This window comes from Uranotaenia lowii, chromosome 3, assembly GCF_029784155.1.
Source record: "Uranotaenia lowii strain MFRU-FL chromosome 3, ASM2978415v1, whole genome shotgun sequence".
NCBI lineage: Eukaryota > Metazoa > Arthropoda > Insecta > Diptera > Culicidae > Uranotaenia > Uranotaenia lowii.
The window spans coordinates 273,934,569-273,957,669 of record NC_073693.1 but is presented as its reverse complement, the minus strand read 5'-3'; the positions used below and the strand labels follow the sequence as shown (position 1 = coordinate 273,957,669).

The following is a 23,101-nucleotide window of genomic DNA, read 5'->3' as shown; positions in this document are numbered from 1 at the left end:
AAATGGAGAAACCCTAATTGATGATGGCATTCTCGCTTTGACGCCGGCCGTGCCGTTTAGCTTGGCACTAAATTTCAGTAGATATGTAGGTAACCGTTGTTGTTTGATCAAAACTAAACATTCCATAAATGTTTTCATTCAAAGAATTAAATGAAGGTATACTCCGAAACATTCAAAATCAAACCTATTTCGAGATCGTTTATATTTATAAATTAAAGTTCATGTTGAGAAAAATTACGTTGAACAATGGTAGGTGCCAAATCAAGTTTCCAAACAAGAATACTAAAGTTATTCAATCTAGAGATTCCCCTCTTTTTTTTCTAAAGTTTTTCAACAAAAATGACTTGTTTACTATAAAGAGACAAACCTTCAATCGATACCAAACCTTTTTTTTATAAACTCTCCACTAGTGGCTCAAATAAGTTAACTTCCGAAAGTTTTACGCGCCTCAGATTTAAATTTATCTCTGGCTTATCGGAATTCACATGCAAAATTTGCGTTCTTTGCGTTATTTTAAGTTGGAAATAAAATGGAATTTAATTCATAAATTCATTTCAATTTTGACATTCAAGTTATTTTGACTATCAATGATGAATTTTTTAAGGTTTATATAGAACAAAATTATCTGAATGAATGGAACGACTGTTTTGGTTGATTTTTCTTAAGTATATTATCGACTATATGTCTCGGATTTTTAAGCAAAAACGACTGTTTTTTACTTCAACGTTTCTTCCCCTATTGGAGCTCCATCAGGGGCTAAAACTTATTGTAAATTTAGCAAAAATCGACTTAAAATTTTGTTGTTTTTTTAATGATTGTACCGTCTCGATTTCCTTCGGAAGTCGAAGCTGAAACAAGACGACAAAACTCTCAAAAACCAACAGCCACTGATTCTAATCAGGACTGAATCCCACTTCGTGCTAAAGGAAAGGTAAATTTTATTAGCAAAATTGCGTAGCTCAACTTAACAGCACTTAAGCGCCAACAACTTAAAAAGTTGATGTGCTGAAGTCTCTTAAAACCCGGACTTTCTTCCCAGGGGTGGGCTTCCAAAGAAAACTAACCAAAATGGTGTTGGCGAAATGAGGAAAGTTTGTGTAGGTTCACGAACTTAGTCGCCGCACAATATCCGTAGTTCTCCGCAGCATAAAATGACCAAACACAATGCTTAAAAAGAGGTTCACAAAGGTAACTAAAAGGCAAACTTACCGATAAAATCGTCCTTGCACCTGCACACAAGCTACCGCCAGAGAACTTCCCGGCCTGGGTTTGGATGCCAAAACGTATAGGCCGTTAACTCCCGAGATCGTCTTTGACTCGATTCACAACTTGCGCGGCACGTACTACTACGGCGAATTTACGGGGAAAATACTTGAAGGCAGTAGGATAATAACCGCCTTACTCCGATTTACTCAAAATGCAGCTTATTTGACAAAAACCGACCGAACAACTCCAGGATCAAAATGCTAAGACCTCCAGGTTTTCTTTTTGGTCTCCAAGAAAACTCCATTTTCCATCCTCCCATAGAAAAGCCACCTTTGGTAGCTTATGGTGACTGTCAGAATAACGATAAGTTATTCTGCTGTCCTTATGGGTGGAATTTCCATTTTACCGAAACTTCACATTTCAGCACACAAAGATCCACTCCCAATAAGACTGACATGATACATGTTCAAATTATGCATTGGAGATACTACGGATATTACCACTTTGCCTACTACGGGCCGTTACACTACCCCCTCATTCAAGATAAAAACCAGGTTTTTATAATGTATGCGCCTTGCCACTTTCAGAAAAAAATCGTTGGAAAACCACACCTGGGACCGAAAACCAAGTACTAAGAAGCGCTATACAGTTCTACTAAAAAAAAACCCCTTCCCTCGTGCAAGAAGCAACCCGCGGGTACCAAATTCGCAATTAAATCGGGTTGTGATTTCTAAGAGTGTTGTTTCATGCCCCGTTCCGAATAGCAATCGGCTGAAACAGAAGGCCCCCAAACCAATGATGCAACTCGGGGTCATATTTGATCATTGCCCGAAAGCTACAACTCTATTTCACTTTAGAAGCTACTGACCGTCAGCGTTAAAAAAACTCAGGTCTCCAGCGAGAAGCATAATGGGTGGTATGAAAAAAAATTAGTAATTGCTTTTGCTAAACTGAATCGAGCAGTCGAGCAGTCGCTTAAAGCAATTGCTTCGGTTGTTATGAATAAATTTTTTTTTGACAGCTGTTTTCTCAGTCAGGAGCTTTTACTTTTAGAACAAGCTGTTTGGTATGAATAAAGCTCAAATCTGAAGCAATTGCTCGACAAATCTCATAGCAATTGCTTTATTTTCTAAGCATGCTCGGTAGCAGACTTTTCCAATAAAAAATTCTTTAACAACGTCAAGAACTTATCAAATTAGCAATATTTCACTTCAAAACACTTCAAAATCGAAGCGATAACCCAACTTTTTTCATATTCCTGTCGTTGTATAAAATCATTCGTCTAAGATGACAATAAACAAATCAATTAGTAAATATTTCAAATTAAAAAAAATCCGGCTATAGTGGAAGAAGTCCCAATTGGCTCAAAGTAAGAAATAAATTGTAATAATTTAAAACATTATACAGATCTCTCATTTTTATATAATTTTTTTTAATCCTAAGATTAAAAAATAAATCTAAATTAAAATGCGCGTCTATTGCCTATATTTTTTATACATCGGATTATCCCGATCCGAATACATGTGGGAGAGCTTATGATAAATATTAAAGTTAGGCCATTTTTTGTTTGACAATATTCGAATATGTATTCATTTTTCTTTAAACATCAACATACGAGCACGCATTAACAAAAAAAATCCGGTCGTTCTTACACCCACCACCCGCTTCGTCGACTTCAAGGCTACTTTAGCCGTACTTTTCAATTTTCTGATCGTCTTCTTTCATTTTACTTTAGAAAACTTCAGATTCTGCTGGTTGGATAGCTCTATTTTTCGAAGCAAAAGCTATGTTCTAAGACTTTAGTACACATCCGCTAAGCAAATGTTTATTCATACCAAACTAAGCAAATGCTTTGGACTTTTGCTTTGATTGATTTCGAGCTAAGTAAAAGCTACCGAAGCAATTGCTAAACCTTATTCATACCACTAAATGGTTCAGTACCAAACTTTAAAATGTTTTTAAGAAAATAAGGTTGATTTTTAAAAGAGCACACTTACAATTAATCTTATTCTATCTATTATAACTTAAATCTTTCCTTCACGGTATAAAAAAAAATTCATTCAATCTTATTCTAAAATAAATTCCATATGCTTAAAATTAAACCTGCACCGGAAATTTAAAAATAACTAATAAGAATATGGGGAAAATAATCATTTTCGGACAAATCAATCCCGCTTAATGTGTTCTGTGCTGTACACTCCGACTTTCTGGCTGTTTAGATCCTTGAGTTTATAAGAGCTGGAACCTAGTTTACTAACAACCACACATTTTATAAATGATGGACCTAATTTTGAAGAGTATGCTTTTGCTGCGTCCGATAAAGCAAAGTTTTTACGCCAAACAGTTTCGCCTTCTGCATAGGTTATAGGTCTAGCCCTAAGATCATATCGAGTCTTATTTGTGTTGTAGGCCTTGGCGATGTTTACCTTGACGATTTCCCTAATGTCTTTAAGTTTATCAAGGGTTCTGTTGGGATCCGAACAATCATTAGATTTGTTAACTGAGTTCTCTGTCCTCATTTCGAAACCGAAATTTAAATAATATGGAGTAAACTTGGTAGATTCATGAATAGAGGTATTAATGGCACAAATTATTTCCTGCAAATATCTATCCCATTCCCTTTGGTCGGACTGCAACAAGCTCCTGATAGAAGCCCCTATAATTTGATTTGTTCGTTCGGTGGGGTTAAACTGTGGATGATAAAATGAATTTTTCCAATGCTTGATGTTGTGCTGCGCTAGAAGATTCAAAACACTCTGTGAAATAAACTGTTTTCCGTTATCTGTAATTGCAATTTCTGGGGTTCCGAACTTATACAAGATTTCTTCGCGGAAAAAAGAAACTACATTCGCGGCCGTTGCTGCACGATAGGGCTTAGCGATTACCCACTTGGTGAACCAATCCGTGGCTACGAGTAAGGCGGAATTACCGGATTTTGAGCGCGGAAAGTGAGTAACGTAATCCATTGAAATTACCTGGAAAGGATAATCTGAAGGTTTCTGAGCACCCATTGGAGCAACTTCATTCCGATTCGTAGGTTTCGAGCTTTTACACACATCACACTTCCTAACATATTGCTTAACGTCGCGAGACAACCCAGGCCAATAATAATGTTGCCACAGTCTTTGAGCTGTTTTCCGAACACCAAGATGGCAACCGTTGGTAGTATCGTGGAACTGACTAAGAAGAGTAGATCTGTTTGTAACTGGTACCACTATTTTCCACGCGAGGGTAGCATCTGGGGTCTTAAGCGGCTCGTAACGTTGTAAATGGTCATTAACAACACGGTACTGTGGGAAGTCATCCGGAGAACTCTGAACTTTTAATAACAGTGACTCATACCACTCATCTTTTTTATCGAAATCAACCGTATCCACAGCCACTTCCTCATCAACGCTTAAAGATTCCCCCGGTATGCGCGATAAGGCATCAGGAACAACATTAAGGGAACCCTTCCGATACTGTATATCGAAATCGAAAGCGGCCAAACGTAACGCCCAACGAGCCAATCTTCCGTATGGATCTCTAAGGTTCTTTAAGCACGTTAAGGCCTTATGGTCTGTACAGACAGTGAAGTGCGAGCCCTCTACATAGTGTCTAAAGTGCTCTATCGCTTTGATGACCGCTAAGCACTCTTTTTCGGAAGCACTGTAATTTTTTTGAGCCCCGGTTAATTTTTTGCTCATGAAGGCTACCGCGCGTTCCTCATCACCAACACCTTGGCAAAGAACGGCACCTATTGCAAAACTACTGGCATCACATTCAATTCGGAATGGCTTAGTGTAATCCGGGATAGATAAGACAGCGGACGATATTAAGGCAGATTTCAAAAGTGAAAAAGCGTCATCGGCCTCCGGTGTCCATGCAAATTTCTGGGACTTCTTGATGAGGTTTGTGAGTGGCGTACAAACAGTAGCGTATTGGGGTATGAACCGACGGTAATACCCAGTCATCCCTAAAAACCGTCTCACTTCCGTTAAAGAACGTGGCGTAGGGTAGTTAACAACCGTTGACACCTTATCCGGATCCGTATGGACACCTTCTTTGTCCAACACATAACCCAAATACTTTACACTGGGAGCGCAAAAGGCAGATTTTTCTCGATTAACTGTTATTCCTGAGTTTTTAAGACGATTACCAACCTCCGTAAGCATCTGGATATGATCTTCAAATGTTTCTGTTGCAATAAGGATATCATCCAAAAAGGTCCAAACTTTCGGCTGTAGGTCATGACCTAAGATTTTCGAAACAGCTCGGCTCATGCAAGCAGGAGCATTGGTTAACCCAAAGGCCATGACTTTGAATTGGAATAAACCTCTACCGGGGATGGTAAAGGCTGTCTTGCAACGGTCCGACTCTTTCAAAGGTATTTGCCAGAAGCTATCACTCAGGTCAATGGTAGAAAGATATTTGGTTCCTTCAATCTTACTGAAAATGTCTTCAATATACGGCAGGGGAAAAGCGTCTTTTCTGGTCACTTCATTAAGTTTACGTGAGTCGAGGCACAGCCGAACTTTGCCATTTTTCTTAGGCACACAAACAATCGGATTATTCCAGGAACTAGACGAAGCTTCAACAACACCTAAGCTTAGCATCCTATCCAACTCTTGGTGCATCAATTGAAGGCGATGATTTGAAACAGGATAGTACCTTTGTTTAATTGGTCTGGCATCGTATCGATCTCGTGCTCAATTATGGAAGTTCTACCCAGTTTTCCTTCAACAGTAAAAGGGAAAAGGCCAATAGTCAAATCTAAATTTCCTTGTTGTAGTTTTGATAGAATCTTCGGTTTAACTGAATGGGGTAAAGGATCTTCCGCGGACAGAGTATCACAAAAACACGGTCGGATACCAAAGGCATTCCAAAAATTGATACCTAGTATAAGCGGCTTTGCTATTGATGGAACCAAGTGAACAGGAAGGACTCTTACAACACCATCAACTTCAAATGGAACATTCAAAAACGAACTAGACCGATGCTTGGTACCATCCGCCGTTGCGACCACTAAATTTGATGGAAATTCTTGAAGTTCAAGCTGTTTCAAACGCCAGTCCTCGTGTGAACCTGCTATGGTCACGCTAGCACCCGAATCAAGCAATCCAAAAAACGACTTGCCAAAAACTTTGACGGATAAATATGGACGTTCATCCCCGTTTGCCCCAATCGAAATAGAACATACCCCAGAATCAGGCACCTCATACATGAATTGGGGAATGGATATACAGGAATCATCACTCGACGAGTCTAAGTCATAATCGATGTTTTCGTTATCTGTATTCTGGAAAACTGATTTCGAAACCGGTAGCGAGTTGCTAGAAGTTGGAACTTGTTCGTCGGGATAAGTAGCTGGAATGTGATAATCCGAAGAATTATGGTGAGGAGAGGGCTCACATGCGAAAGTACAGCAATCCTCAGTTACTGCAATTTCGCTTGCTCGTTTCCCGGGTCCGACCGATGCTGTTCTTTATTGGGACAATTCTTGACCGTAGTGTCCCTCTGACCACATTTGTAGCAAATGAGACACTCGCGAGGAAAAGGACATTGCTGCAAAAAGTGCTCATTAGACCCACAGTTCCAGCAATTCCGAATCCTAACTGAAAGCTGATCGGCACCTGACGAAGTAGAGGTAGCTTTATCGACCTTAAGCGAGGTATGCTTCGCATGCCTCAAATAATCTAATTCATAGTTAACTGTTGCATTTCCTTCATCCAGACTTCCTTTGACAGGCTCATCGAGAACATTCAACGCTCGAGAACGGCTAGGAGCCGAAAGAGAAGGTTCAAGTAAACACGAAAATGGCATTCTTCGGACGAACTTTCGCCTATCCATTAAAAACTTAGCAGACTCAATTTTCCTACAAAGGTCTACCAATTCCTGAACAGTCCTTGGGTCATGCGTAACTACTTTCTCAAAGTAAAATTGGTTTAAATTTTTGCGCAAGTAAAACAATTGTTGAACTTCACTGAAAGGAACCGAAATCCACCGAAATAACAAAGACATGGCCGAATTGTAAGATGCAAACGACTCTTCTTCACCTTGCAATCGCGTATCTATTTCTTGGAGGAGTAGCTCATCATAGTGTGGCGGCAGATATTGATCTCTAAACTTTTTTTGGAAATCTCTCCACGAACGAAAACCATAATATTTCTCGCGATACCATCTCAAGGCAGCTCCTTGCAAGAGGTGGAAAACTGAGGACAACATATCCTGATCAGAGACTTTTTCTGCATTTTGCAATATGGAGACGGAGTCCAAAAAATCATTTGCGCTTAACCCCCCTTCTCCGGAAAAACTCAATTTCCATTGGTGAACAGGTTTACCATTAGACCTCGATAGAGAAGAAGCCGAATTACCTAACAGCGAAACGTCATTTCTTCGGGTACGATTGCCCTCACGACTTAGAAAACTCTCGATGTTGTTAATGGAGTTGCTTAGTTGCTCTAGCTTCTGGGTAAGTGAATTGACTTCGTTCCTACTCACCTCCCCAATCACCAAAGATTGATTTTCTCCCCCAACAAGAGCAGCATTATTACCTCGCAATCCATCAGTTAAAAAGGTACCTTGATCTTGTTTATCACTCGTTCTATCGTATGTCGTCGAGTTGGCACAGAATCTTGTTTTCCTGATAGCACCATTATTACGAACCGGAGTTCTGAGGACAGTATCGTAAGGAGGTAATTCATCACCATCATCCACTACAATTTCATCATTAAATTTATTCATTAAAAGATTAACGCGCTTTTCCAAATCACCTACCGTTCTATCTAGCTTTTCGTCCGCTACTGTAACTGTGTCACTCAAATCTAACGCACTAGCACCAAATTCCGCGGGAAAACTCTGTTCTAAGTCCTCGGCAAGGCAACTTATTTGAATCGATAACGTTTCTCTATCACGAACCAAAACGTCGTCGTCGGAAAGGATTCTAGAAGCGCGCTGTTGTAAATGGTAAAGTTGGGAAACAAAGGGCTTAACTTTGGCAAAATCCTTCAGAACCACCGCCTCATCTAAACAAGGAATCAGATCCTCTAAATATTGTCGTAAAATACAGATTTCTTTCTCAAAATCTGTACGAACCTCTGCTTTGGGGGTAATTATATCGCCGTTTTGTTCCTTGATAAGCGTTTGGTTTAAAAATTTTATTCGCAAACCGTCATTAAACGATTTAGAAATTTTCCTGATAGAGCATTCGTAGTCGATCTGCTCAGGAAATAAATCTGCAACCACCATCGACATGTTAATTTTATTTAACTGTATTCGTGAAATAGATGTAGAAAAAAAACTCTAAAGAATAGTGCCACCGGCCAAAAAATACAACAAGTTAATGTGATATGTTTATTACTTACCAGGCCGAACCTCCAAGTTTAGAACCAATGTGATAAATCTGTACCCAATTGTTACACTTTTTGATTAATCGCAGTCCAAAATTCAACAACGAGCTAAATTGTTGCAAATAGGAAATTGAAGAAAAGAATCTAAAATAACACCCTGGGTTACTGAAAAATACACACTCTCAACACACACTCACACCAATTCTTCCAATTCTGTTTCACCAGTTTTTTCTAAAATCACACCAATATTTTCAAAAAAAAACACTTTTTTGAATACCAAAAATTATTTCTTAATCACATATACCGAAGATATCATCAAAATATATTCCAAAATACACTAATATTTCGTATAAAATAATCACCAATCAAACCGATCTTACCGAACACGTTAACAACTACGAGTCGAGCGATGACTTTACAGGAACGCGATCAGGAATGAACTGAACTGAAGGTGTTTACAGTCGATGAACAACCTCGATATGTGGGTACTCACTCTCCCTGATCAGCTCTGATCTATGATTAGATGCCGGAACTTTTCTCCTGAGTAATAGGTGGAACGAAATGAATATGTCAATTAGAATAAGGCTTCAAGCCTTACGCTCAGCTTCTCCGCTTCAACACTATAACAGCTGATACTGAAATAAAGCTCTTTTTAGAGCAAAAATGTGAAACGGAACCAAAACCAAATCTTATTGGAATTTCAAATTTGAATCGCTATAAAAAATTTCAACTTTACTTCTAAAAAACAAATCCAAAATGAGCCTACTTGCCGGGCGCCAAATGTACCGTCTCGATTTCCTTCGGAAGTCGAAGCTGAAACAAGACGACAAAACTCTCAAAAACCAACAGCCACTGATTCTAATCAGGACTGAATCCCACTTCGTGCTAAAGGAAAGGTAAATTTTATTAGCAAAATTGCGTAGCTCAACTTAACAGCACTTAAGCGCCAACAACTTAAAAAGTTGATGTGCTGAAGTCTCTTAAAACCCGGACTTTCTTCCCAGGGGTGGGCTTCCAAAGAAAACTAACCAAAATGGTGTTGGCGAAATGAGGAAAGTTTGTGTAGGTTCACGAACTTAGTCGCCGCACAATATCCGTAGTTCTCCGCAGCATAAAATGACCAAACACAATGCTTAAAAAGAGGTTCACAAAGGTAACTAAAAGGCAAACTTACCGATAAAATCGTCCTTGCACCTGCACACAAGCTACCGCCAGAGAACTTCCCGGCCTGGGTTTGGATGCCAAAACGTATAGGCCGTTAACTCCCGAGATCGTCTTTGACTCGATTCACAACTTGCGCGGCACGTACTACTACGGCGAATTTACGGGGAAAATACTTGAAGGCAGTAGGATAATAACCGCCTTACTCCGATTTACTCAAAATGCAGCTTATTTGACAAAAACCGACCGAACAACTCCAGGATCAAAATGCTAAGACCTCCAGGTTTTCTTTTTGGTCTCCAAGAAAACTCCATTTTCCATCCTCCCATAGAAAAGCCACCTTTGGTAGCTTATGGTGACTGTCAGAATAACGATAAGTTATTCTGCTGTCCTTATGGGTGGAATTTCCATTTTACCGAAACTTCACATTTCAGCACACAAAGATCCACTCCCAATAAGACTGACATGATACATGTTCAAATTATGCATTGGAGATACTACGGATATTACCACTTTGCCTACTACGGGCCGTTACATGATAATGTGTCGTTTTCTTGTTAAGCTTGATTTGGCTTATCTTGAACTGATGTCATTGGGTTTCTGTATTGGATTATGCTGGTTATAATTTTGCTTTTCATGAATTTTAAAGTATGGTGAGATTTACTGTTGACGAATTTTCGTAGAATATTCGTATGTCTGTTGAATAATGGGTGTTTTTTCTGCATCTGAACTTTGATCTTACGTTTAACGGTCACGAAGTATCAAGTTCTGGACGAAAATTATGAATTTTCAATCTCCTTCACTCTGATTCTTGAACTCGACTGATATTTTTTATTCATTTGTCTGTATTCAGTCTTAGTTATTCTCAGTTTTTCACCCAATAATGCATGCATTTTATGTATGGGTCAACTATTGGTATGGAAAAATAATAAAATTTAATTCGAATGACGTTTCTAAACTAGAATGGAAATAATTTTTGAAATTTGTAATTTTTTCAGTACACTTTTCGTTTGATGCAGTAAAATGTTTGGAAATGATTGAGAACGAAAAAAATTGTTATTAATTTTCAAATCTGTAAGAATATCAACAATTTTGGGAACACTACTTTTTCAAAAAAATTTACATTAAAAATCTTTTATAATTTTTTTTTCATTTTTTATTTTTGTAATTTTTGTTATTTTTGTAATTTATGGAATAGAAATTATGAAATATTTGAATTTTTGTAATTTTTGTAATTTTTGTTGTTTTTGTAACTTTTTTAATTTTTGTTATTTTTGTAATTTTTGTGATTTTTGTCATTTCTGTCATTTTTGTCATTTTTGTTATTTTTGTCATTTTTGTGATTTTTGTCATTTTTGTTGTTTTTGTAACTTTTTTAATTTTTGTTATTTTTGTCATTTTTGTGATTTTTGTCATTTTTGTCATTTTTGTCAATTTTGTCATTTTTGTCATTTTTGTCATTTTTGTCATTTTTGTCATTTTTGTCATTTTTGTCATTTTTGTCATTTTTGTCATTTTTGTCATTTTTGTCATTTTTGTCTTTTTTGTCATTTTTGTCATTTTTGTCATTTTTGTCATTTTTGTCATTTTTGTCATTTTTGTCATTTTTGTCATTTTTGTCATTTTTGTCATTTTTGTCATTTTTGTCATTTTTGTCATTTTTGTCATTTTTGTCATTTTTGTCATTTTTGTCATTTTTGTCATTTTTGTCATTTTTGTCATTTTTGTCATTTTTGTCATTTTTGTCATTTTTGTCATTTTTGTCATTTTTGTCATTTTTGTCATTTTTGTCATTTTTGTCATTTTTGTCATTTTTGTCATTTTTGTCATTTTTGTCATTTTTGTCATTTTTGTCATTTTTGTCATTTTTGTCATTTTTGTCATTTTTGTCATTTTTGTCATTTTTATCATTTTTGTCATTTTTGTCATTTTTGTCATTTTTGTCATTTTTGTCATTTTTGTCATTTTTGTCATTTTTGTCATTTTTGTCATTTTTGTCATTTTTGTCATTTTTTTTTTTTTTTTTTTTTCCTGTTGGGGAGAGAGTCCACTGCGACCATTAAGTTGATCTATTGTGGTATTACCCCGCGTTACTATTTTTACTTTGCTATGCTACTTGACACCCCTGCACTATTGGTTGAAGCTGCAGTTGTTTACCGGTAGCACTACGAGCACACACACATCAAGGTAGGATCTCCAAGTGCAATCTAAGTTCCCTTGAAAAGATCCATCCACATGCATGTGCTGCATTATTGAGGCGTACAATTCCAAGGTATACACGGCTAGCATTTCACTAATGCTATAACCGCCAACCTTCATCATACTATGTGTGCCAGGTTATGTCACGACCGGGATTCGATCTCATGAACGTTGGCTTAGAAGACAAGTATGCTATCCACTAGGCCACGATCTGCTGGCCATTTTTGTCATTTTTGTCATTTTTGTCATTTTTGTCATTTTTGTCATTTTTGTCATTTTTGTCATTTTTGTCATTTTTGTAATTTTTGTAATTTTTGTCATGTTTGTCATTGTTGTCATTTTTGTCATTTTTGTCATTTTTGTCATTTTTGTCATTTTTGTCATTTTTGTCATTTTTGTCATTTTTGTCATTTTTGTCATTTTTGTCATTTTTGTCATTTTTGTCATTTTTGTCATTTTTGTCATTTTTGTCATTTTTGTCATTTTTGTCATTTTTGTCATTTTTGTCATTTTTGTTTGTCATTTTTGTCTTTTTGTTATTTTAGTTATTTTTGTCATCATTTTCAAATTTTAAATTCACCGTGTTTAAACCACCAAAAGTTTAAACTTTAATTTGTTTACTTGGTTTTTAATCTAATGAATTAATAAAATTGCAATTCTTTTGTCGGGATTAATTGTTTAACCAATGATAGATTTTCTTTATTCAGAGATACGAATCGTTGAGGTACCAAATTTCAATATTTTTCCCGACCTTGAGGTAGTCCAAGAAGTTTCAGTGAGTTTGATTTTATCGGAATGAGAACTACCGGAAAGAAAGATAATCCGTAACAAAGCGTACATTAGACTCTCGTTAATCAAGTTATTTTGATTTCACCAGGGACGAATTCCATGTTAGTAGTGAATTTTTAACATTAATCGAGAAAGTAAATTTAAGTCCACTCTTCTCATAGTTTTGTATTCTGAAATATAGGTCTAGTGGTAAATGACAGAAATGAAAAAGATAGTTGAATTTTAAGTTTCTGAATTTTATTGGATCTGAAATATTTTTTTAAGCATTCGGTAAATTATTTCCATTTAAAAAATAAATCAAATAATAATAAAAGTTTGTTTCTTTTTCAGGTTTACCTTTACAGAGGATTTCAAGAAAATGGTAAGTTTCTCTATATTTCTTGTGATTGTAAATAAAAATATTCTTACATATTGCATTGACTTAAACCCTGTGGACTGAAAGTTCGAATTAGATTTTTTCAAAGCCTCCCGAAGAGTTCAGGCAACAATTTTCGTCTGGCTGAGCAAGTTTACCCTGAAACATTTTTGGGAACTGCCAGCCAGCAGGCAGGTGTAATCGATATCATCCTGGAGCTGACTGGATGTGTTTATTCGGTGTCCAATCTGGTTCTCGTTTCTGTTTTCTTCGGGAGGATTTTCGGTTAGACATTGTTCGACAACGAGCCAATTTCTATCTATCCAGTGTAGTCAGCCTTGAACGACCCGAAGTAAGCGTGCTGCTTATGCGCCACCCTAAAAGGGACAGCACCCCAAGATTGAATTGCCCGGCTGAGACTCACTTCAAGGCGAGTCCATGTAATTTATACGATTAGATAAAGGATCGAACAAGGTTGACTTCCGTATCAGCAAACCGATAGAACTCGAGGGAACCTCGGACTCACTCCCCAAAATTATCGAATCCTAGAAGATATTCCCAAAGACATCCGGTACGATACCACCCATACCTGAAATTATCATCATTGGACTACCAAAAACCCATCCCCGAAAGGTGAACGGTTGTGGAAGTGTAGACAGCTAAAATCATTCAAATTCAAATTTAAACACGCCACGCGTAGTGATGGAATTCATAAATGATAAAGTCAAAATTCTTGGTGGAGATTAACATCAGAAAAATATATTATTTCAATTTTCTGTATTAGCATTTTAAAGCGTTTTTATGTACAAACAAAAGTAGAGTTCATTTCATGTAAACTTTTCGGGTAAGTATTTGTTGTTTAATACATTTTCATTAATTAGGCCTAATTTTCTATTTACATTTTTCTTACAGCTAAAAATCTCTCCTACCAGTGCGTGCGAATCTCTAACTAACTAACCGTGCAGTGCTTTCGTCGACGTTCCGGTTCGTAAAATCTTGCAGTTACTGTACCGCAGAGCAAAGGCTAGAGCATGCTAGGTTGCTAGGTACGTTCTCTCTCGTTGGAGGGGTCGTCCAACTTTTTACCACATGTGGTTTTCAATTTTATAAATTTTGAAGATCATGATCATTTCGAAAATCAGCAAAATTTGAGTGCGTTTAACGCGTAATTTCTCAACAATTTCAATGTTGCATCCGTCGTGGACGGCACTCTGCGGGATAAATACAAAGGCGAGGAATATGAGAAATGACTCACCGATATAGCGTTTTTCAACCAAACCTGCGATCGATTCCTGTCGTAGCTCTCCTCGATGCTGCGCTCCTGATGGGTTCGCCCGTGACGGACCTGATTCGGCGGGGTTGGCCGAAATGGATGATGATGGTGTAAATGAGCTTCTCGGGATGCTTCGCCCCCGCTCCACTCGTTTTTGACGGAACACGATGGGGCGGGTCGGAAAACTCACTTGAGCTGCGATGTTTCACAGCTACGATGGTTGATGTGCGCTTCCGGCAGGGTTGATCGACATCAACCCTTATAATGATGGAATTGGCCGGAATTGCTGATCCGTTGTGATCGGAAGTGCTGCTGCCAACTCGCTGTGAATGAAAGGCTGGCCAATACGGCAACATATTAAGCACATGCACGGGCACGGTTCCTAACGCACGTCTTTACCTGGCTTTAATTTTTATTTCACACGCACTTATACGGTCCTAGCTCGCGAAGTGTAGCCTATAGATGCGGGGCTACACAACAAAAAGAATTAGTAACTAAATTATTTCTGAACTACATCACTTTAAAGAAATACCTTTTGAAAAATCGAAAGGTCAGCAAACGATTCGCGAACCAAAACCACACTTCCACGCGCGATCACAAATCAGATCAAAGTGGTTGGAAGTGTGTTCCTCAGTTCAGGGAAAGCGATATCGGGCGTTGACCCCAAGCGGAACTACGTTAATCCCGAAGTCTTTAGAAATTCTTCGGGGTTTTGACGAATTTGGTTTGTCGCTCGTTCTATCGACTTTTGATTCGGGTCTTGCTTTTCCTTTCCAAATCATGTCGCCAAACAACATGAAGCCGCCATGAAACGAGTAAGCATGGCATTCAATCTTCGATGCAACGATCGACAAAGTCAGCGAATCGATCAAAGCTGCTAGTCTACTAAAAGGCGCCCGATTCAGCTGAATAAGTAGTTTCAAAATTTTCATAATGGTGCGACCGCTACATAACACCGGACTTGTTTTACGAAAATTTGGTTTTCGGAGCAAAACCAAATTTTCGTAAGGGGAAATTAAACTGAAAATTTTAATAGCTATGTACAATGGAATAAACCTAATTCTAACTAAACTACTATTTACAAAAACAAACATATCAAATATTCTTGAATCACCCCTAAGAAAAGTAAACTTTCGCATTTTGACTTCTCCCTCTGGCTTTGGCGTTGAAAAACCTCATCAACTCCCAGCTCTTTCCTTCAGAGCTTCACTCACACTTTTCTCTTTTAAACCCAAAACCGATAATCCCTACTTGATCACTCCAATCCATTTGTTGGAAAAACTTCACGTGGGTTTATTCTAACATCGTCTGTTTTTGTCACTCTTTAGTAACAAACCCAGCGAACTCAATCATACCATCTAGGCAGATTTTTCACACCGGTACATTTACCGATCAAAGAATCCCTACCCATTAAAACAAAATAATCATTCATATTAGTTTTATCCTGAACTCATCTGACCTTGTCACTCTGTAAGTAACAAGATTCAGTGATCTGAATCATACCATTTAGGCAGATTACTAACACCGGTATATTGACCGATCAACGAATCCCTGCCAAATGAAACCACTTAATTATTCAACTAGCATTAGTGTTCTAACCTCAAACATTCGTTTGATAAAATGAACACCCAGCTAGTGCACTGAGCATAAATAATTTTTCGACACTTTCATTTTGTGCTCGAAATTTGCATACCGCACAACCTTAATGAACAGCTAAAATGTCTGTTCGCAAAATCAAGCAACCCATGTTTGCGAGACGGAAGATGTCAAAACGCGAATGTAAACAAAAAAGTTGTGGCGAAAATTTTTGTGTTCCGAAAAATTTAATTTTTATCTGGGAAATACTACAAGAAATTCTTGAAACTGTACGGAATATTGCAGGTAATCATAATTATAAGTGTTAATGATATTTTTTTCTTCTTTTAGAGAGCGACAACGGGTGAATTACGACTGCCGGAGAATTGCTGCCGTAACGATTTGCTGCTGGATCTGGTCGCTGCTGCTGTTAATCACAATGCTTCGGTTTCCGACCAAAAAAGATACCCTCTCCTGCAAAAGTACTTGCACTGCTTCGAGATGTGAGCCAATGCGATAGATGTTCTGGAAGCTTCCTAAAATGGCCATGGTGGATGTTCATTTTTTGAAATGTACTCGGATGTTCGCTATGACGGAAAACAACAGCTTCTTTGCGCTAGGGTGTTTTAGCAGCACTATAAGCCAGCTCCGTGTGTATTCCCATCAGTCGTGATGGACGATTAAAACCCAGAACCGAACTCCCAATCACACGACTGTTTTGAAGAATATTCTACAATCATCAACAAGCAAAGGAAACAGTATTCGGTCCTAAGGTAAATGGTTTTGAATTATTACTAATGCTCTTTTTTTTTTTAGGTACAGCCGGAAGAAGGTTTCTCCGAACTATTCAACTGCTACGAAGAGGGTTTAAGAGTGCCTACTATGATGGTGCTAACGACGACCGCCTGACATTCGATTTCCATCCAGTTCCGGGCCGTATGAACTGGTGCTGTTGTTGGACCTGTTGCTGGACTAGCGTCCTGATGCTTTGTCAACGCGGATAACCAACCAGGATAACCAACCAGAACGAATCTCCCAATCGCTCGACCGTTTTGAAGAACTTTCTCCAATCAACATCATGCTAAGGAATCAGTATTCGGTCCTAAGGTAAAAGTTTTGAATTTTTACTAATCCTTTTTTTTTTTTTTTTTTTTTTTAGGTGCAGCCGGAAGAAGGTTTTCCAAGCGATTCAACCGATTCGAAGTGGATTTAAGTGCCCGCTATGATGGTGCTAACGATGACCGCCTGACATTCGATCTCCATCCGGTTCCGGGTCGTATGAACTACTGCTGTTGTTGAACCTGTTGCTGGATTAGCGACACAATGCTTTGTCAACGCTCGGCGGATTGTTGACTCCCCTGGTTGGTCCCCTGGTCGTTGCGGATTTACAACATGGACCGGAGTTGCGGATAATCGATCCAAATCGTGGCAATAAAACTATTCCCATGGTGAGCCACCGATTTGAAAAATGTCCCACACTGGACAGATTTTCGGCAAACAAACGTGCCTAAACCTAACGTGGCAGATAAGGTTTTTACCAACTCCACGTTTAATAAACTGCCTTAAAATATTCCATTAATATATACAAAATAATTCAAAAACCAAATCAAAGAAAAAAAATTCAAACTGATAAATTAAATTCTAATAATATTTACAAAAAGTTAATTCTTCCACCTAGATTCAATAAGGACTTATGTTAGATTCAATAAGGACCCATTGTAATCATAGAAAGTAAGGGAAGAAACAAATGTAAGTGGGTACAAAAACACCACATTAATTTTAAAACTAACAATAGGTTAAGCTTGTGAACTAAAAACTAACATTATTGAAGGAAAAGAACTTGAAAGGAACAATGAGATGAGGTAAATGAAAATGTAGGCTAAGGTTAGGGAAAATGAGCGGATGCAAGATTTGTCACCTCAATCTCATTTCCTATTTATTTACAAATATGTACAGTCGCGTTCGCGTTCGGTTTCGTCTTGTTTCCAGACGGTTTAGGTTTTATCTCTTTTCTATTTCGATATGTTTTCGTGGTTTCTTTAGACATCTTGCGTTCATTCTAAGACCACTTTCCTTAATTTTAAAACATGTCGCAGCTTGCTCGACTTACTTAATTTTGCTCAACATTGTCTCGCGCCTGCTCGACTTCTGAGTCTTACCGCGATCAACGTTCGGGTTTCCCCACTGCCGAACTCACGCTTTATGCTTCCGATTTCTCGTACTCCTCATCAACGTCATTCCGACTCCGAGTTTTGTGGACTTAAGGTCATCGTTCTCGCAGTAAAACCGCGGAACTCGCTCTATTATTCATGTCGAGGGGAACGCTTAGTTAGCCGCAACATTTCTTAAAATAAGAGAAGCTATCTCAGAACTTCGCGAAGAATAATCGTTCACTAGAGTGTACGATGTTTCATATACCAGATCATTAATGTCATGGCACCTTGTCCTGCCTACTAGATAGGTTTACGTAGCTTTACTTTAAAAAAATTTTATGAGGGATCTGCAAGTTTCTTTAAGAACTTGCAGTGAAATATTCCTAGTCTTTTTCCTTCTAAATTATCTAAGTCGTAACAATGACTTCCCACCACTCGTTTGACCACTGCCTGCACGTATTTTGGGGCCAGTTTCCCACAGAATCCTTTTCCCTTGTCTGATTGCTCTGTGTTTTTCTTAAGGACCTTCTCTCCTACGGAATAGGTCGGACAGTTAGCATTGGATCTTAAATTGTAGTAGGTGGAATGTTTTTGATATGCCTTTTTCAGATTTTCTCGCACTTCTTCTAACAATTTCTCCCTCTGTTTCGGTTCCAACTGCCCACTACCCTCGGTCGTGTCCCTAAGACCTCGGTATTCGCGTCCGTCGGTCACCATGTTTCGGCCAAATAAAACAAAGTACGGTGAATAACGGGTAGCCTCGTGAATCGAATTTCGTACGGCGTTAGCTATTTCGTAGACGTTGTTCGCCCATTCCTTCTGGTCTTTTTTTATCGATGCTCGTATCGCGGTCGTGATTACCCGGTTCACTCTTTCTGCATCGTTCACCTGCGGATGGTAGTTGGGTGTCCGCCAATGAGTCACGCCGTGTTTCTGTAGAAGACTCTGGAACCTACTCGATACGAACTGAGCTCCGTTGTCGGATAAGACAACTTCCGGTACCCCAAACAGCAAAAACAGGGAATTCTCAACAAAACTGACCAGCGATTCCGCGGTTGCCTGACGAAACGGTTGTACGATAACGAACTTACTGAATACGTCGGTCACGACCAATAAACAGGTGTTGCGTCGCTTTCCGGAAACTGGCAATGGCCCGACGTAGTCCATCGTTATGAACTGCCACGGGTACTCAGCTATCTTTTTCTGCGACGACATCGGAGGTGTTGTGTTCTGGTTAGTCGCCTTACTCGTCTGGCAGACTAAACAAGACTTGCAGTACTTTTTGATTTCGGAGGTCATCAATGGCCAAAAGTATCGCTCCCTAACTGCTGCCAAGGTCTTCTCTGCTCCAAGATGCGCCTTTCCATGTATTTGGGTTACAATTTCGATTCGTTGTGGTTTCGCAGGGTAGCTTTTCCATTGGTATCGAGGATCTTCGACTCTTCCATTGGCTTTCACGTATTTCCAAATCTCTCCGTCTATGACTCGGAAGTCGGGATATTTCGCCGGTTCTTCTTTTATTTTTTTGGCCAGCTCTCGATGCTCGTCATCAATGGGTGTTGCTGAAACGAAATTAACCGACCGTGAAAGACAGTCGGGCAGAATGTTCGCTTTCCCTTTCCTGTACTCCAGTATAATGTCGTACGACTGTATCTTCAACGCCCACCTCAATAACTTTGCGTTTCCTGACTCCGCACCCATGGTAAAAAGCCAAAGTAAGCTTCGTGCGTCCGTCACAACCCGAAACTGTGTTCCTTCGACGTAATGTCGGAAGTGTTCTATTGCTAGAAGCACCCCCAGACACTCCTTCTCCACAGCTGCATATTTTCTTTGGGTGCTGCTTAACTTCTTACTGAAGTAAGCTATCACCCTTGTCTGTCCCTCACACTCTTGCGTTAGCGCCGCGCCTACCGCATTATCTGACGCGTCCGACTCAATCGTAAAAGGTTGATTAAAATCAGGATTTCCTAATATCGGCGCAGAGACTAGAGCACCCTTCAGCTCTGTAAACGCTTTTTCCGCCGCTTCAACCCACGTAAATCTTGTCTTGGTTTTCTTCAGCAGATCTGAAATCGGAGCGACGATCTGGCTGTAATTCCTAATAAAGCGTTGATAGAATCCTGCTAAACCAAGTAAACGGCGGATATCTTTTACGCTTTTTGGTCTAGCGTAGTCGAGGATTGGAGCAATACGCGAGTTGTCTATACACACCCCGTTTTCTGTTAGTAGGTAGCCCAAATAAGTCACTTGTTTCCTACAAAATCTACTTTTATCGAGAGAAATAGTAAGATTAGCCCCAGAAAGCCTTCCTGCAACTATCTTTAGAAGTCGAACATGTTCGCTGAATGTGTTTCTGGCTACGACGATATCGTCTAAGTACACAAACACATGTGGCTCGAGGTCGAAACCAATTACTCTTGCCATGAGACGACACATTGAAAATGGGGCGTTTGTCAACCCAAAAGGGCACACCTTGAACCTCCATAATCCGGTACTCGTTCTGAACGCCGTGTAGTCCCTCGATTCTTCTTTCAGCGGTATCTGAAAGTAGGCGTCTTTCAAATCGATGACCGAGAAAAATTTCGCCTTCTCCAACTTGTGGAAGATGTCGCTCATCGATCGCATAGGATAGGAGTCTTTCCTGGTTAGGGCGTTAATTTTTCTTGAGTCCAGGCAGATTCTAAGCTTCCCATTCGATTTTCTCACAGGAACTAACGAACTAGCCCACTCGCTCGTGCATTCCTCAATCGCATCTAACTTCTTGTATCTTTCCAGCTCGATGTCCATTTCGGCTTGGATCGCAGGCGAACATCGATACAAGGGTTGACGAATTGGTTTCGCGTCTTCCTTCAGGATAATCTCGTGCTGAAGCATTGTAGTCCGGCCCAGACGATTGCCAGTTGTGACCGGAAACTGACGAATGGTTTCCACAAGTGCTGCTCGATCTCTGGTGGTTAACTCGTGCTCTGTCTCCACAGTCTCAGGTGTTGTCTTCGACGGTTCCGGAAGCTCCAATGCTGGAATATCCAAACTTTCATCTGGTTCGGTTTGCTTCAGAGCTGGTAACGTATCAACAGGACATAGGGTGATTTCGATCGAGTCAACTGTTGGTGACCTTCCATCTTCTCCTTCAGCAATTGGAACTCGTTCAAACCCGTCTCTTCCTTCGATCATGGGTTGAATGCCGAAGGACTTCCAAAAATTGTAGCCTAAAATCAATCTCCGACATACTTGCGGTACTACAAGTGTGGAAATAACCCTGGTTGTTCCCCAGAACTCGATAGGAAGCTGTACGTACCCCAAGCATTCATGGACTGTTTTGTCCGCAGTCACAATCTTAAGCGGACTCGGGTGTAATTTCAATCCGTTTCTTTCAGCTATGTCCTTGACTCCAGTTACGCTGACGCTAGCGCCCGAGTCTAACAAAGCATCGTAGTCCTGATCAAAAATTCTAACTTTAACGTGGGGACAAGTTTCTGGATGGACCCTCACCTCGCACACTTTCATAAACGGATCACTAAAGGTCTCCTCGCTGGGAACTTGATCTATTGGTGGAATGCTGTCGTTCCCTCTCTTGCATTCCCCCTTTCGTTTCCCGCACGTGGATTGCGGGGGTGACTATCGCAGAATGTTGAAGTTTTTCCCGGATTCCCACAAATGTAGCAAAAAATTCGCTTCTCCTCCTTGCACTGTCTCCACAGGTGACCTTGCTTCCGACAGTTCCAACAGTACGTCCCTGGCCTCTCTGCTGTCGCTGCATGATCGCCTTCTTTGAACGGTTGTTTCCGAGCTCCGATTTCGTTCGTATTTCGACGCCTGTCTTGAAACTTTCCTGACATTGCATTCACCTCTTCCGTCTCCGAATATTCCGAATAAGTTTGATCTGATTCCTCCGCTGCTTGAATATGGTGCAAGTTCGACGACTTCGAAGGCCCTTCGCGAAAATTTCGGAGCGCGGGATCGTTTGCATCGATCCTATACGCGTAGTACTCCAATTTACTCAGGGTTTTAACGGTTCTACACGACAGTCGAGACCTGTAATGTTGTCGCATGTTCTCAAAGATAACCTGAAACAAATCTTCTTCGCTTAGAGGCCTCGAGAGCATTTTATTCATTCGCTCCACATCCATTCTGAAAGACAGGAACGTTTCGTTTCTCTGCTGCTTTCTCTCATGGATTTTCTGGCGACTTCCCTCATCTTTACCTGGATTACCGTACACGTATCGCAGACCCTTCTCAAATTCCCTCCAAGACGTGAACTCTTCTGCGTAGCTGAGGTACCAATCGTATGGTTCTTTCCTCAGAATCGTGTGAGCTCGCTGTAGTAAGACATCTTCCGCGATTCGGTCCATTTTGGCTAACCTTCTCACCTTGTGAAGAAAATCTTCCAAAGACCTGTTGCGTGGATCCGCGTCGAACGTCAGGTGCCATTTTTCCATTCTGCGATCTGCGTTTTGAATTTCAGCATCGCTGATTACTCGTTGCCTCTGCCTTCGTCGCGTTCCTGAAGACAGTTCCTCTTCTGACGACCCGTAATCTTGTCTAGAGTTCCGCCAACCACCTTCACTCCTGCGTCCCTCGTTTCTGGCTCTGGAAAAATGTTCATCGGTTCCTGGATCCCGACTCATCCTCGAATTCCAAACATCGGATCTTCTACGGTTACGCTCACGGCTTCCTTCTCTTCCCGACTCCTCAGATTCGCTTTCCGTATCCGGCAGCCTTTGCTGGAACTCGTCGTATTGTTTCTTCCATCGATGTTCCGCATTTTTAGACGTACGATTCATCAGAGATTTCCCTGCGATTACTTTTGGGGGTTCCGGATTTGTTTTACGGTTCGACCCTTCTGCAATTCCGTCTTGAGTCGGCTTCTGATATTTTAGAAGCTGTTCTTCCAGTTCTTTGATCCTCTTTAACAATGCTGCCGTGGTTTGATCCGTTGAGCCATTTCCGTTCCCGTTTTGGTTTTGCTCCGTATGCTGCAACTTAGGGATGGTTCCAGTGTATGGTTTTACCCCTTGTGACCACACTGTTTGTACTGGAGGAGGTAATGGATATGGACCCA

At 39.8% G+C, this 23,101-nt stretch overlaps 1 protein-coding gene across 1 annotated transcript in view; it reads left to right on the top strand.

The window, feature by feature from the left end:
• Positions 1-23,101, top strand: part of LOC129753425 (uncharacterized) — a 117,538-nt gene that overhangs the window by 54,966 nt on the left and 39,471 nt on the right. Inside the window, exon 2 of the mRNA XM_055749249.1 lies at positions 13,014-13,044. The gene's annotated coding sequence lies outside the window, so the exon portion shown is untranslated. The remainder of the gene's footprint in view (positions 1-13,013; positions 13,045-23,101) is intronic.